This window comes from Sciurus vulgaris (assembly GCF_902686455.1).
Source record: "Sciurus vulgaris genome assembly, chromosome: 6".
NCBI lineage: Eukaryota > Metazoa > Chordata > Mammalia > Rodentia > Sciuridae > Sciurus > Sciurus vulgaris.
In genome coordinates, this window is record NC_136466.1 from 101,813,491 (window position 1) to 101,831,269 (window position 17,779).

At 33.7% G+C, this 17,779-nt stretch overlaps 1 protein-coding gene across 2 annotated transcripts in view; it reads left to right on the forward strand.

The window, feature by feature from the left end:
* Positions 1-17,779, forward strand: part of EDIL3 (EGF like repeats and discoidin domains 3) — a 416,261-nt gene that overhangs the window by 212,274 nt on the left and 186,208 nt on the right. The gene's annotated exons all lie outside the window — the stretch shown is intronic.

Consider the following 17,779-nt stretch of genomic DNA (forward strand, 5'->3'; position numbering starts at 1 on the left):
TCCCACAGGGAGGAGATTGGAGCACAGATCTCAGGAACCAGCTTCCCTGTGGAGCACAAGATTGCAGGCCACCACCCTCACTGACTCTCAGATGCCTGAGAAATAAATACATGCATTCTTTTGTAGTAAGTATGGGCATTTTATGATTGTAGCTTTAGTTGACTGATATTCATTTATGAAACAGAATGTTTTAAAAATGAAAATGAAAAATAGCAATAGGGCTTTAGAGGCAGGAAAGAAATGTGAAGGGTGACATCACAGATTTAATGTCTAAAGCTAATGAGCAAACAGTAAGTTTAAATATGTGACAGTATTTAAGGTTGGAAAGGTGATCAGTGGAAAAACTAAAATAATTATATAACTAAAACGTTAGTGGGTTAATAGCAAGAAGTTTTGGGGGGGGATTATGTTCTCACTTTTATAAATGAGGTATCTATTGAAAATAATGAATAAAATAGAATAAGAGCCATGAGTTAAATAAGTACAAACTCACAGAAATTTATATATGTGTGTGTAGGTATGGGTGTGTGTGTTTATGTGTGTCTAACAGATTAAAATAAGGCATCATTTGCACTTAAATGTACAAAATTATAATAATATCCTTAATTCCATAATATGTGAATTTAACATAGTTTAGTGATACTACCTGAACAGTGTTCAGCAATTTTTTTAAAAAAATCTATTTGCATACTTAGTAAAATGAGTTGGTCAAAAGCTCTTAGTTTTTCTCTATTACTGCATTTCAACTCAAAGATTTTAATATTGCAGTACATTGTGAAGGATTCTACTTTGGAAAAATATTAATATCACCTCTAAAGATGACTCTGTAGCTCCTTTCATTGAGACTACATTAAGTCCTCTTTTATCCTCTGAACCAACTACAAGGTTTAATGAGCATAAGAAAGTAAGATGCTGCATAAACTAAAATCATTATACTCAGAGCCAAATTAAATAGACAAATTAAGTGGATGGGGCTATACTTACACTTACTTTTTACTGATACTTAGTCCAATTCACAAGTCATTGAATTTTATCAAAAGAAACTAAACTTCATTTTTTACATTAATCTTGTAGTTACTTACTATAACAATGCAGTTTCTAATAAACCCATTCCTCACTGACAGAAGTAGGAACATTTGTCAAAGCACTTGTTATGGAAAAAGCCAATTATTTTAATCAGGTTCATTGGATTTGATGGAAATCATTGCCCACAAGGCTTTACTTTTCCAATGTAAAGTTACATAGTAAGTAATTAATGGAATTGAGATTCCCATCATAATGTATATGAAGAGAAATTAATCATAAATATCTTCTCTTACAGATATATTTTTAAAAGATGTGCTTTTCATAGAAGCAAAGAGAAATAGAAAAAAATCAGTTCAAAGTTCCTATATGGAAACTAAAATCTCTTAAATCATAAAGCACAGAAAATATACACATCAATATAATTTATGAAATTCTCTGAGAAAAATTAAAGTTTGCCTCTCCACAGTTATACTTTAATGTGCTTCAGATTTCTTAAAGTCAACCATATCAGAAAGGAATTCAATCTGAAACCAAAATTGCAAGAGCATTAGAAATTCTAGCAGTTATGTTTTCCTTTGTCTGCATTTAAAGCTTCTTAGAAACCCTTTCTTTGAGTGATGAAAGTAACCTGCAAAGCAAGGTGTAAAAATTGTATCTTTGTCATTTTTACAAATACAACTCCTCCTATTAGCATGCTTTATTGAACTACTCAGTCTTTCCAATACAGCTTGTCTCATTTCATTTGGACAGAACGATCTTACTTTAAGTTAAAATTTATAATGCGGGATAGGAACCCTCTGTTGTGAATTTGAAAAGGCTGATATTCCTATTATTTTTATGGGTCAGTTATTGTCAAGCATTGCCTGTGGGTGGAGGGTACCTCCAAAGGTACCCTGTGCACATGCATGTTTATGGTAGTTCTGTTTACAGCCTGTTTAAATATGTGAATTATCAAAAGAATCTTCCAACAATTACCTCTTTTAGCAGCCTTGTTGAGGAAAAATTGGCAGAGTAAAATATACATTTTTAAAATATGTATGTAGTGTGTAAATTTTGACCTGTGCATATATATATGCCTGTGAAACTATCATCCTTAGTAGAGATAGTGAATACTGTCTTCACCTTTAGAATTTTCTTGCCCCTGTTGTAATCCCTTCCTTCGGCTCCTGTAACTTCATCCCACATACCACTAATCTATCTTCTGTCACTACAGATAAGCTCTATTTCTAGAAATTTTAAATAGAATCAGATAATACTCCTTTTGTCTGGTTTCTTTCATTTAGCATAATTATTCTGAGACACCTCCATGTTATTGCTGGTATCAGTAGTTCATTCCTTCTCATGGATGAATAGTACACATTTGTATGGATGTGCTACAATTGGTTTATCCATTCACTAATTGATGAACAACAAGCTTTTGGTTATAAAGTCATTATGAGCATCTGCAGAAATCTATGTGGACTTACTCTGGCTTGTCCTGGGTAAAGAGTGAGGAGTGTATTTGGGGACCAGATTGAAGGAGCAATGCATGTGTAAGATTTTGAGAAACTCTCAAATTATTTTCCAAAGTGATTGTATTATTTTATATCAAGCCATCAGTTCATAAGTGTCAAATTACTCCTTTTTCTCATCAATACTGGTATGGCCAGTCTTTTTCATTTTAGCCATAGTAATAGTTATATAGTGATATCTTATTTTGGTTTTTATTTTTATCACTGTAATGACAAATCATGTTGAACATCTTTTCATAAATCTATTGGCCATTCTTCAATATATATTTTTATGAAGTGTCAATTCAAATATTTGCCTCATTTTTTTATCAGTTGTTCTCTCACTATTGATTTGTAAGAACTATGTATATTTTGGAGATACAAGTACTTTATTAGATATTTGATTTGCAAACATAGTCATCTAATCTGTGACTTCACTTTTAATTCACTTAAAATTGATATTTTTAAGGGTACCAGGGATTGAACTCAGGGGTACTTAACCAATGAGTCATATCCCCAGCCCCCTTTTTTTTTTTTTTTTTTTTTTTTTTTTTAATTTAGAAACAGGGTCTCACTGAGTTGCTTAGTGCCTCACTGTTTGCTGAGGCTGGATTTGAAGTCTTAATCCTCCTGCCTCAGCCTCCTGAGCTGCTGGGATTACAAGCATGTGCCAACATGCTTGGCTTAAAATTGATTTTAAGGAACACAAATTTATAATTTTGACAAAATACAGTTTATCAGTGTTCACTGAGTCACACTTTTGATATTGGACCTAAGAAATACTTGCCCAAACTGAGTCCAAATGGATTTTCTCTTATACCTTTTCTAGATTTTTGAAATAGTTTTAGAATTTATTTTATGATTTACAATCTATTTTGAGAGAATTTTGTGTAGTGGGTGAAATACAGCTTTAGATTCTATTTTTTTTTACATATAAATACCCAAGGTTTATTGAAAAGTTTACATTTATACATTTGCAGAATTAGTTTTGCATCTTTTGTAATTTTGATGTGACTTCCTGCATTTTCTTTGTGTTTTTCATGTGCTTAGCATTTGTTGAGATTCTTTGATCTACAAGTACAGTTTTTATCATATTTGGAAAATTTTTAGGTATTACCTATTAAAATATATTTCTGCTTCCCCCTTTCAGAGTCTCCAGTCTCATCTATTTTAGGTCACCTAACTGTGTCCCACAACTCACTAATGCACAGATTTTTCATTTTATTTAGTTTTGATTTTCACTTCTTATTTTACTTTGTGCATTTTCTATTGGTATACCTAGAAATTCACTCATCTTTTCTTCTGTAGTGTCTAATCTATCTTTATTCCTTTCTAATATATTTTCATTTTATGCATTGTAACTTCATCTCTACACGTTTAATTGACTACTTTTATGTGTCCCATGTCTCTATTTAACACTTTGAACATGTGGAACACAGTTTTAATTTGTTTTGTTTTGTTCTGTTTTGTTGACTAGTTCTAACATAGAGGTTTTCTGCTTTTTGGCGTGCCTGTTAATCTTGATCGGAGGATCATGACATGAGTTTTACTTTGTTGAGTGCTGGATGCTTTGTGGTCCTATATGTCTGTCCTCTTCAACTTAGAAGTATCATATAATTTCCTTACATGGGAACAGCTTGATCATTCTGGGTCTTGCTTTAAAGATGTTTGAAGTGGGACCAATTAATGAATTTAGTCCATGGCCTATTATTTCCCATTACTGAGGTGAGACCCTTCCTGGTCCTTTGCCCAAGCTCCAAACGTTTGTTTATCTTCCAGGTTGAGTGACGGGAACCATCAGTTTTCCTGACCCAGAATGAACTGCAACTCTTGCTCCCTCTGGTCAATTCAGACAGTTCTCTTACCAATAGTTCACTCACAAGCCAGAGCTGAGAAGCATTTTGCTGAATGAATGATAGACACTCCAGTGCTCAGGATGTGCCCCACAGATCTTTGAGGGTTCTTTCTGGGAAGTCATTTCCTATAATGTAGTCTATCCTGCAAACCATAACCTCGTTGGCCTCTCCAGACTCACAGCTCTTTCTCCTTTCCCTTGTTTTATAATTAAATATATTGGGGGTGGGAATAACTCTGTAGTGGAGTGCTTGCCTAGCATACATGAGTTCCTAGGTTTGAACCAAAATACCACAAAAAATATTTTTTAATTAATACTTCAAAATATAAGCATTTTTACAAAGGTATGGGGTATCACGTGATGTTTTAACACATGTACATCGTGTAATATTTAAATCAGAGTAAATATATCTATCTTCCCATTTTTTAATTTTTTATGGTGAAAGGATTCAGAATCATTTCTTCCAGCTTTTTGAAATATATGAAACATAATTGTTATCTTAGTCACCTTACTGTACAATAGCATACCAGAACTTCTTCTGTTAACTGTAACTTTGTATCCATTGATCAATCTATGCCTATTCCTCACACAACTCTCTCCAGTCTCTGGTAACCACTATACCACCATCAACTTTTATGACTTCAGTGATTTTAGGTTACATATGAGTGAGATAGTGTGGTACTTGACTTTCTATGTCTGACTCACTTCACTTAACACAGTGACTTCCAGTTCTATCCATGATGTCACGTGAGTATGATTTCATGCTTTTGCATAATTGACTAGTATTCCACTGTATGTATGTGTGTGTGTGTAGGTGTGTATCACATTTTCTTTATCCATTCCTCATTAGATGGACAATTATGTTGTTTCCATCTACTAGTTTTTGTGAATGGTGCTGCAATGAACATGGAGTGAAGATATCTCTTTGACATACTGATTTCATTTCTTTAGAATGTTCACCCAGTAGTGGGACTGCTAGGTCATATAATAGTGCTAGTTTATGATATCGCTAATAAGTGGATGATGACACATAATGGGGGGTGGAGGGGTTAGTGTTAGGGTTAGAGTTAGGGTTAGGGAGGGGGGCAAGAATGGAGGAAAGAAGGACTATATAGAGGGAAAAGAGGAGTGGGAGGGGTGGGGGAAAGGGAAAAAATAACAGGATGAATCAAACAACATTACCCTTTGTAAATTTATGATTACACAAATGGTATGCCTTTACGCCATGTACAAACAGAGAAACAACATGTATCCCATTTGTTTACAATAAAAAAAAGAAAATAAACATATAAATATGTTATTAAAAAAGAATAGTGCTAGTTTTTTTTTCAGGAGCCTCCATACTCCTCCATACTCACATTAGGTGTACTAATTTCATAACATTCATAACTCTCTTTTGCCCAGGTAGTTTGCCAGGCTCCATCTGGATTCTTCCTCTCAATCCATTAGTCTGAAATCCCTCTCAGAACAGTAAGTGATAGGAGTCACCTGGTTTATTGTTGTCCTTTACATCTTAATGTCCAGAATCTTGAACATTGTTGTTTTCCACACATTGCTTTTCAGGCAGGAGCAACCTAATAAAGTCTTGGCCAAAAGCAGAGTTCTCTCAAATTTCAACATTATCACTTTTAATGAAGAAAATATGCCAATTTGGCATCCTTAACAATGAATATGGGAGAAAAAATAAAAGATGAAAACCAATGGCATGTAAGCAGTGCATTTTGGCACTGAGTAATGAATTGGTTGCTTGAAGCTGACTCCTTTGTGGCAGATGTTTTGTTGCCTCTAGCTCAGCCAGGAATCAGGAACCCAAAAAAATTCTAATATTATGTAGAAGAGATTCTGAAATGAGAAAAATCTAACCAGCCAGCTCCTTCACTTTGATGGTGATGGAAACTCCTAAGAGTTTCAAAAGGAGTCTTTTCTATATTTACTAACCATAATTTATATCTTCTAGGTATAGCTCTCAGAGGTCTATCAGCCAGAATTTAAGGAGAGTTAATGTACTAGTGTTTTTCTTTCTTTCTTTCTTTCTTTTTAAGTAAAGGTCACATCTTGGAAAGAAACATATTAAGAGTGTTTGTTGAATTATCCCATTTGGTGGGTTGAAATTCCCATGGGCTTTACAATTTTATTGGTCAATGCTATCTTTCATTCCTCTCCAAGGTAGAGCCACTTTTACATAGAGTGTTTATAAAAATTCTACCCACTGATTGACTCTGATGATATCCCCAAAAGTAGAATTTCTGTGTATAATAAAGCCTCACCAGATATCTACCTACATTTTCCTCCAGTGACACAATCAAGAAACATTCTATGGAATGATATGGATATGGTTTAACTCATATTGTTGTAATATGGATAACTCTTTTTGCAGTCTTTAAAGTTGAAAAGATTTTTTAACATAAATTACTTTATTTACTCCTCATAGTAGTTTAAAAGTATGTTATAATTCTTCATTATAGTTTTATTTAATTATGCCTATAATACACAATTTTAGAGATATCAAACGTGGGAGCTTGAAGTATTCTTTTTATATTCTCTGAATCTTTGTGTATCTGTATATGAGAGTTGATTTATAGCATTCTTTTTAGGAAGTTAATTCAAGGGTTAAGGCAAATTATTTTTTGGGTATACAAAATGTGACCATGTATCAGTGACTGCCTGTTCTTTAAATGTAACATTGCTTGCAAATTTTCTTTGGTTCAACATTTTTAGTATAAGTTTCTATCTGTGTTTACAAATATCAAGGTCCTTGAAAATAAAGATGTAATTTAATTTGGTAAATTGAGGGTTTGAAAGCATTCCCTTAAAAGTCCCTCTTGGTGAAAATGTATCTTTAAAAGATATATTGGTGTTACGCCTTTCTTCTTAACAATATGCATGTAAAATGAAATAAGTGGTTACCTGCAGGTTTCATACAGCTGGTATCTTCAAAAACATTATGAATTAAATTGCTGATAGGAATGCCAATTGTTGCAACGCCTTTAAAAACCAGTTTGGCATAACTTACTAATGTGGAATATATGCATCTTTATGACTCAGTCATTTCACATCTCCATATAACCAGGAAAAATTCACTACTCTTGTGCATCAAGAGACATTTACAAGCATATTCTCTGATACTTTTACTTCCAACAACACAAATACCATTAACAATAGAAAAGAAAAATTCCTGTGGTCTACAACATTTGAAATGAACTCACTAGCCACCTGCAACAGGAGGGGGAAAGAAGCCACAAAGAGCAAAAGCACATACCAAATAGCTGCCTTTTAACTGTAAAGGGCAGATACAGGTTAAAACTTAAAGATGCTGCTTAGGAATATATATTTAAGTGGCAAAACTGTAAACTATACAAAGAACAAAACTATGAACCCCATAAAAAGCAGGAAATCAGTTACCTCTATGAGGGTGAAGGAGAAGTTGTAAATGGAAGGGGAATATGAGGACTTTTGAGGTGCTGTCTAGATTCTGGTGCTTGGTCATGGTAGTTTTTACACAGGCTGTCTTCTTTATAAATTACTCATTTAACTTCAATTTTTTGTATACTTTTCTGTATGAATGTTATTTTTCCAATAAAGATTTTTTTATAAAATGTGGATTGTCTCTCAGGAAAAATAGCTGTTTTAATTACACAGATATAAAAGGTATCCATGTCCTCTATAAAGAAGGAAACTTCAAAACAAATGTATTCCTTTTATCTGAATATAAAGCTAAGAGGCATGTAATAAAGAATGTAAGAACCAAAGAAATCCTTTTCTACATAGATAAGCAGTTGTGGATTTGTGAAATCATGTTAAAACAAATGCCTACTCAAGATTTTAAGAAAATTATAAAGAATGATAAAGTGTTTGGTGGGGGTATTCCAAACTAGAACTTTAGGACCTAGAAGAAAAATGATAATTATTAGGTTATGATAATAGCTTGAAACTAAACATGGTGTGGTGTCCCTTATCTGTCCTCCTTAGCATGCAGTGCCTTGAAGGCAAATGTGAAATGCTTGTGGAGATGGATGCTAATCTGACCTGGTAGTCATGAAGCACACTGATGAATAGCACAGAACTTAGAGGCAAATGATCTGAGTTTTCATCTCAGTTTTACCACCAGTATGACTCTGAGAAAGATATTTGCATTTTCTTTTTTATATGTTTACTAATTCTTTATAGTTAATGGGGTTCGTTTTTAAATAATCATACAAGAATACAGTATAATTTGCTCCATATCAATCACCATTACTTCCTCTTTCCTGTCCCCTCCTAACTCCCCATCCTCCTTCTTCTACTCTACTCATCTTCCATTTGTTTATAGTTTTTTTAAATTAGTTTTCTATAGATATACATAACGTTGAAATGCCCTGCAGTATATTCATACATGCATATAGCATAATTTGGTATATTTCCTTCCAGAGTTCCTCCCTCGTCCCATTCCTCCTCATTCCCTATCTATACCCTTCCTTTACTCCACAGAACTCCCATCCATTTTCATGGGGATGATACACTCTTTTTTCCTTCTTATTTTGGTTTGGCTTCTGCATATGAGAGAACAAAATTGACCCTTGATTTCTGAATCTGGCTTATTTTACTTACCATGATGATCTCTAGTTCCATCCACTTACCAGCAAATGACATAATTTTGTTCTTTATGACTGAGTTAAACTCCATTGTGTATATATGCCACATTTTCTTTACCCATTCTTCTGTTGATAGGCACCTGTGCTGGTTCCATAACTTGGCTACCTTAAATTGCACTACTATAAATATCAGTGTGCCCATATTTCTATGGTATGTTAATTTTAGTTCTTTAGGATAAACACCAAGCAGTGGAAGAGCTTGATTGTATGGTGGTTCCATTCCTAGTTTTTTGAGGAATCTCATACTGCTTTCCAGAGTGGTGATACCAATTTTCAATTCCACCAACAATGTAATAGTGAGTTTTTTCCCCCACATCCTCACCAGCAATTATTTTTATTTGTGCTCTTAATGATTGCCTTTATAACTGAAATGAGATAAAATCTCAAATGTAATTTTTATTTGCATTTCCCTCATTACCAGGAATGGGGAACATTTTTTTTTTTTTTGTATATTTGAAAGCTGTTTGTATTTCTTTTTTTGAGAAGTTCTTTTGTCCATTTATTTATTGGGTTATTTTCTTTTTTGGTATTAACTTTTTGGGATTCTTTGCATATCTTGGATATTAATGCCCTGCTAGAGAAGGAGCTAAAGATCTCCCATTTTCTCTTCCCTTTCTTCCCTCATCTCCTAAAAAATTATAATAAGAATAACTAGTTCATACCATGAATTAGTACACTATGAAAGGCTTAGCATAATGTTTGGCATGTAGTTTAGAAACTGTAACTGTGGGGTTGTGCTAAGTGTTATCAATCAGCTTTTATCTTGAAGTGCTGTTTTGGTCATACTGGTATTATTAAAGCTTCTAGAGAGGTAAACTCAGAAGATTATGACATGCTTTACAGAATGCAAGTGACAAATTTTAGTTTGAGCAAAGCCTAAGGAAAACTCTTTGTTATTAAGGATTTTCTACTGTAGCTGGTTTCCCTTGGAGCCTGCTGAAAATACAAAATGGAAAACATGACCATATGCTGAAAATTAAAATGCTTATAGAAAAGGAAAAGAAAAAAAATGAGCAAGTCACATTGTAGTTGAGAATTTAAATCAAATTCCTGAATAAAATACAAGATGCCCAGGTAAATGTGAATTTTAGGACATACTAATTTTTGTAAGCACACTGCAAATAAGCTTATCCTGTATATTTTATTTGCAGTATCTAGCAACCCTAAATATTAGAAAGTCCATATGCAATTTCCCAAACACTCTAAAAATCCAAACACACTAGATCATATGTAGTCCAAGTGATACAGACTCAGCATGTTTCCAAAATATTGTCAATAATAAAATTCTAGAGTATGTTAATGAACTTTCTAAAAGAAAGATCTGTTTAAATTCATGCCCCCTTCCACATTTGTTGAATTCTCTATTAATTCCCCCCAGTATACAAAGATGAAAGTTCAAACTTCTTAACTTAATTTACAAGGCCATAAAAATATGATCCCTGTCTTCTTAGTAGCCAAGGTCCCCTATAGCCCATGCCCTGCTCCTGCAGTCATTGTGCATGCTCTAGACACTTGAAGTGCTCAGTTTTCCCAAAAAAAAACATTGTGTACTTTTATATTCTTTATTAAGTTGACAATCTAAAAAAAAAAAAAAAAAAGACTGCAGCTCATTCTTTAAACACCAGCCACAGTTATTACCTCCTTTAAACAATTTTCCACATCTCTTGTAGGCAAAGCCACTGTTTCCTGCTACAATCACAGAATATTTTGTACATAATACTATAAGGCACCTATTTCACTATATTGCATTATAGTTATCTCTCTCCTAAATAAAAGAGTAGAAATGAGATCTCTTAGCACAGGAACCATCCTTATATACTGATGCACACAATTATATATTTTAGTGCCTGATTCATAGATAGTGCTCATAGAATTTTAATGAATGAGTGAGTAAATGAGAGGGTGAAGGCAGAATACATAAATCAGAGCTATGCTTTCAATATGAATCCCATTTCACCTAGCCTGTTATGGGTTTCTGATAATTCACTATAAAAAATCACAATGGTTAATAAAAGTTGACTGAAAAAAACTTGAAAGAGAAGAAAGTGAAATAATTTGGTGTTGGTTTTCAGCAGACAGAATGGAGTGATTTCTTTTGGATAAGGCAGTAGAATATGCAAAAATGAATAAGTGATAACATACCATAATAAAAGTAGGGAGCCAGGGAATATATGCTTTACATACTTGAAGCAAAGAACAATAAGATCAATGAGAAGTCATTCTTAGACCTACAGATTGCTGATATGAATAATAATGAAGTACATATTCATGGAGAAAAATAATTCACAGAGCACAGTATGTATAAGTAAGTGAATACTACTCAAAAATATTTTCCAAAGTCTACTAAACTCCCAAACTAAACATTCCCCAGGCCGCAAAACCAATTTAGTTTCCAGTGTTTGGAGTTGCTTTAGGAGATTGCATTTTACTGTATAGCACTTTCCATTTTGTACTGCAGCTAATTATTTACTTCCTTCTCTTTTTACCTGATTGTAAGGAGTAAAAAAAATAAGGAACCACAACATATAAATCATTAGCTGCATTCTTAGTACCTACACAGAACCAAAGATGGTCATATAGATGGACTGATAGGTGGATAGGTAGATGGATGGATGGACTGATGGTTAGAGAGATAGATGAATGAATTGACGAATGGGTGAAAGGATAAATTTCCTGATGAATGTTCTTTTCAACATTTGCCAATCTAGCATATCCTTCAGAATCACCAAAACTCCTCTTAAAACAATATTTTTACCTCTTCTTCACACAAGATCATTGAAATCAGAATTTCTGATTATGTAGTTATGCTACATGTTGAGATAAATATTGAAATATATAATACATGCTATATCATGCATGAAGCCCCACACTACTACAAAAAAAGGCATTTGAAATATTGTTATGATATAGTTTTGTCTGACTTTTCTGATTTCAAAAAGTGCAGCCAGTCAGTTCACATCAATTAATTAAAAATATTGCTCAATTTCCATTATTTCCTCAATAGAATGCCTTTTAGAAAGAGAGTAGATCCCTTCTTACCCTTCCCTGCCTCAATCAATGAACTCTCTATTACAGTACATGTTTTATTGGTCTCTGCATCTTCAATATTCCCAGTTAGTTCTTACCAATCAACAAATATTTATTGTGAACAAGTTATTATGCTGCACGCCCACTGATGTATCATCCTTTAAGATGGTTTGCACTTTAGTGAAAATTTTCACTGAAGGAGGCATCTGTTTTTTTTTTTTTAATTTGTTAGACTTTTTTTTTTTGCTTATATTGTATGTTTTTCATGTAACTTTTATTTATGAATCTTTTCAAGTCATCAAATATTTCAGTTACAGAGACTTGAACCCTCTTGATTATCCCTTCCTTAACCAGCTTCTCAGCTGGTTTTGGCTTTACAAGTACCTTGGAACAGCTGTCTTATTTCACTAGCCAAATAGCTGATTAAGAGCAAATAAGCCTTACTGGAATAATTCAGTATGGAAGCATTCCAAAGAATTGGGATGGATACCACCTTGATACTAATACAAAAGGCATTTGCATCAAAATTGAGATATTAAAATAAGTGCTGGGATGCCAGGGGAAAGATGGGCAGAGAATATGATCTTTGCTTAAAAGAGGTGATGGGTGAATTTGGAGCTTTTGTTACATTACTGTTCTTGGTAAGTAAAAGTTACCAATAAGTTATTATAAAAAAAATTGCATATGATCTGATGTGATTGAAGAAATGTTGATCTTAATTTGCTACTTAAAAATAAATTACAAGTAACATAACACAAAGCCAGATTAAAAGGGAGTTCAAGTTTAGGAGATTAAAAATATAGTAAACTTGTCCCTAAAATGACTAGGAAATCCTCTAGGTAATTCTGATTATGACATAGTTAAATTCAACATTAGAGTGGAAGAATGGTATTCTAGAAATTCATCATAAAGTCATTCAGACTTAAAAGAAAAAATGAAAAACCATAGACTTTAGATAAGTAAAAACTTAAAGGTCAAATTTTAAAGGCAATCACTCATAAGAGGTCTGTGGAATATTTAATAGTTAATGGGGAGTTCAGGGAAGATGTGTTGTTAAGGATCAAAAATAGTAGGCCCTTGAAAATAAGTGTTCACCAGCTATAGCAGTCAATAACAATATTGCAGGGGATGATACCCACGGGAAAGGAAAAAGAAAATCAAGAAATCATGTCTTTGCAAAATGGAAAAAAAAAAAAAAAAAAAAAAAAAACTAAAAAGAAAACACTACCATGGTGTCCTTTTAATTTCAAAACATGGGTGCTCAGCCAAAGACTCAATGTTTTAGTCAGTTTTTTCATTTCTGTGACCAAAAATTTGACAGGAGCAACATAGAGGAGGAAAAGTTTATTTTGGTTCATGATTCAGATGTCTCAGTACACAGAAGGCTGACTCCGTAACTCTGGGCCCAAGGTGAGGCAGAACATCATTGTGGAGGGAAGCAGCTCAGAATATGGCAATGAGGAAGCAGAGAGAGTTCCAGTCATTAGGGACAAAAAAGTTAACCCTAAAGGCATGCCTCAGTGACATACCTCCTACAACCACTCCCTACCTGCCTATGGTTACCACCCAGTTAATCCACATCGATGTATTAATCCCCTAATTAGGTAATGGCTATCATAACCAATAATTTTGCCTACTGTCAATACCATAACACTCAGAGTTCTTTCTTGATGTTTGTTGGGCTTGGTATATACTTGGGTATAATATGGGAATAGTTTGACTGAGGGAAAATTTAAATGGACTTCTGTCCATAGAAGTTTTGTATGTCTTAGTGTAAAAGGTGTTCAGTATTCAAAATAATGTAAGCCAAGCTGACAAAGTAAATGTAAGTAAACTGCTAGAATTTCAGCATCCACCTAAGGAGTTAGGAGGGAATTCAGGATTAATGGGGACAATGATGACCCAAGAATGCAAACTACTATGATTCTTCTCTACAGAGAACAAAGGTGAGCTAGGAAAAGTCATGAATGAATTAGCTAATTAGTTGGTTAATTAATTTGTGGTTTTTTTATTTTATTTTTTTAATTTTTTTTATTTCTGGAGGAGGTTCCAGAGAATTAGAGTCTAGAAATCTTCATTTTCTCTCTGGCCAGTTATGGGAGCCTATAATGAAGACTAGGATTACTGTATTTAAATATAATTCTCTGAAAAGAAGCAACATGGTGTCCCTGGCCCCCCGCCCCCCAAAAAAAGAATTATGCCTTGCTTTATGAAGACACAAATAAAGAACAAGCAATGTAATTTTGATTTTCAAAAAAATTTTGACAGCCTGCTGTTGCAAGTCATGACTTTGGGCTATAATTTGCACAATATTGGGTTTGACAAAAATCCAGACGTCTAGAAGTAACTAAATAATTCTGAGGGTAAAGATGTATATATGGTGAACTTTCAAAAGGACAAGTATACAAACTGATCTCACACCTTAAAACTATCATTATTATTACAAATGAGCTATAAAATTAATTAAACATAGAAATTCTTATTTTATGTAAGGACTGCTATGTGAAATTGTTCTTATATATACAAATAGTCTGCTAAATCCCACCATATTTAGAATAGATGTGGACTTTTTTTTCTGGAAATGATAATGACTTGATCTGTGACAAAAACAAATATATATGATTTATTATGAAGATGTTTAATTTTCATTTCATTATATTCTGTGAAGTCTTTAATTAAGCATGATTTATACAAATTGAGGTCATTTTCCGTTTAGATCGTTTGCAGTGTTAATCACAGTGTGAATAGCCTTACTGCTGAAAGAACTGCATTATACTAATACATAAATGCTTCTCTGTAATTTGCATATGTTCTCTGAGCCCACATGTTACTGGATATGTACACATGTAAAAATGTTTTGCTAAATTTGATACTGTACTAAAGAATATATATAATTCATTTAAAATAACATTTACATTTTACAAATTTAGATTTAAGTAGTTTGAATTTTAAAAATAAACATTGTACAGTGAATATTTAAACAATGAAGAGGTTATTTTTTAACATAAATTAAGTATGTCTGTAAAGCATTTCCACTTCAAATGTAATCACAATTCACTCCACCTCATGTTAACCCTGGTAAAGGTGTTAACTCTTGATTTTTTTTTTTTTTTCCTAGAATCAGAAGTCCTTAATTATCACTTGCTTGTTGATGATTCTAGATTTGTCTTATGAACCTATAGCTAAAAGCTTCAATGGTTGATTTGTCTTGATTAGATGCACATTCACATATTTTTAGATACTATTTATTGTGTAAAGACATGGAAGATTTAGGGAAGCAAAGAACAACTGTGCCTGCATATTAATAATAGTATGTACAATCCTTGGTTGTTCTCACATTACTGACTAGGAAAACTTCCTTCTATTAAGATTTCAAAGGAAGAAGAGTTGGATTTGATTTTGCTCATGATATATTTCAATCTTAAAATGAGAAATTTCTTAGGGCTTCCTACCTGAGGATTAAATCATATCTCATACTATTGATACCAAATCTAGTGTGGGTTTCTCTCCTGCCTTCTCCTCATTTCTCAAGTCTATCCCACAATTGGCTTCACTAGGTCCTTCTAAAGAAGGAGGATAAAGGGGATACCTTCCTATCCTGCTCCACCTCTTCAGTGCCAAAAGATAAAAAGCAATTCCTTCCCTGTCACTAAGGGTTTATTGTAATTTGTTTCCCTTGCCAGCATCCTTAGACTTGAGATCCCAAAACTCCCCGTCACATTCTCTGCTGCAAAGTGAACCACTCATTATCTAAACTGACCATCATATCGTCAAACTTGTGATTCATTCTGGTTCCCTCCTAGGTAGTACACCACAGAGCTCATCTTATCCTTATTAATCCTCATTAGACATTTCCTTCAAACTGGAAATCAAAATATATTCCCCTTTGTGACCTTCTTCAGACACCATAACTCAGTTTCTTCTATACACGTATGTAAGGAAATAAATTTTTTATGTCTAACTTCATAAAATAAGGAATGCTTCTTCTGAGAAATGAAGATTTAATTTATCAACAATAGCATGTTTTTATCTAAAACAAACTGCAGTAAATGTGGTATAGGGAAAGGCACAGTAGGCATGTTTCAAAGTATGCATACCTCACTATTGTCTTAAATTAAATTGCAACAAAATAAATAAGAGATTTTCATGCCACTTAAGAATAAGTGAAGTTTTGATAACAACAAGAAAAATTGAATATTTCATCAGATAGAAAAGTGAAGAAATTACTTAGGTTAGTTCTTTCCCCTTCTTTTCCTTTCCCTCTCCTTCCCTCCCTCCCCTCTGCTCTCTCTCTTTCTGAAGTGTTTCAGTATAAGATATTTGAGAGTTTGTCATAATTTTCAGCACACAGTTCTTTTTAGACATTATCAGATCCTAAGCTTATTCTATTATTTTGCATTTTAAAATACTGAAATTATTTAATTATTTTCAATAGAATCATGAATTGTCTCTGCTCTCAGTTTGGCACACCTTAAAACAGAAAGGACTGCCTTCAGAGAAAGTCATTATGCAATTAAGGAAAATTAGACCTCACTTTCAATAGTGCACCATGCATGGGAGTGTAACCAACTCTGCTTTCAGGAAGGGATACTTCTTAGAAGACAGAAATCGAGAGAAAGGACAAATAGGGTATTCTGGTACTTTTTTTTTTTTTTTTTTTTACCTTGTTTTGCCTTGAGAGGATAATTTAGTGATCACATTGCTTTAAGCAACTGTGATAACCTAGGACTTAAGAAACAATTTTTGATATAGTGAATTCGAAGGCACATTAAATCTGAAAACTTGGGTTTTTTTTTGGTTTGCAAGTCCCTATTTCTATTGTTTTGTTAGAAGTGTGTCAGAAAACAGCCGGGCACGGCGGTGTACTATTATAGTCCCAGCAGTTCAAGAGGTTGAGGCAGGAAGATTGCAAGTTGAAAGCTACCTTCAGCAAAAGCGAGGTGCTAAGCAACTCAGTGAGACCCTGTCTCTAAATAAAATACAAAATAGTGCTGGGGATGTGGCTCAGTAGTCCAGTGCCCCTGAGTTCAATCCCTAATACTGCCCCGCTCCAACCAAAAAAAAAAAAGAAGTGTGTCAGGAAACACTTATCACCAATGGTCTTCAAGTAGAATGTGGCATTTCAGAAGTACAAAAAACAGGCAGGACAGGAGATACGTGTAGAAAGTTTGCCATCTAAATAGGTGAAAGGCGAAAGGCATGTACCTGGAGAACTCCCAAGTAATGCTGTTTAGGTTTGTAAAGTGGTTTAACACAAAACAGTAACAGAGATGTGGGATCCAGGGCCAATAGGGAGTTGACTGGAGTAGGAGGACTGAAAAGGGGAGAAAGAGATGAGGGAGCTGCCTGTTTTCCACCTACTTTACTAGCACTACAGAACCCAGTGTGGTGTGTGGTAATACGGGGAATGATTTGGAAATATCAGCGATTGATATTTGACTGAATTAATCATTTTTTCTTTTTGCGTTCAAATCATACTCATTTTCTCTGTTGTCCAAAATTAGCATGGAAATTAGTATAATTTGCTGAATGTTATTACATATGGTTTTGCATCATGTGTGATAATGGTATATCAAAGGTAAGTCCCCTTAGTCATCCTAACTTTAGAAACTCTTGAATGAGATTAGGAAGCGATCATCATTTACATTTATTATACTTTGCATGTAATGAGTTTTAGCGATTAACTCTAATTTGCTTCTCATCGTATTCATCAAAGGCAAACTATTTAAAAACTAAAACATCTCTGTCAG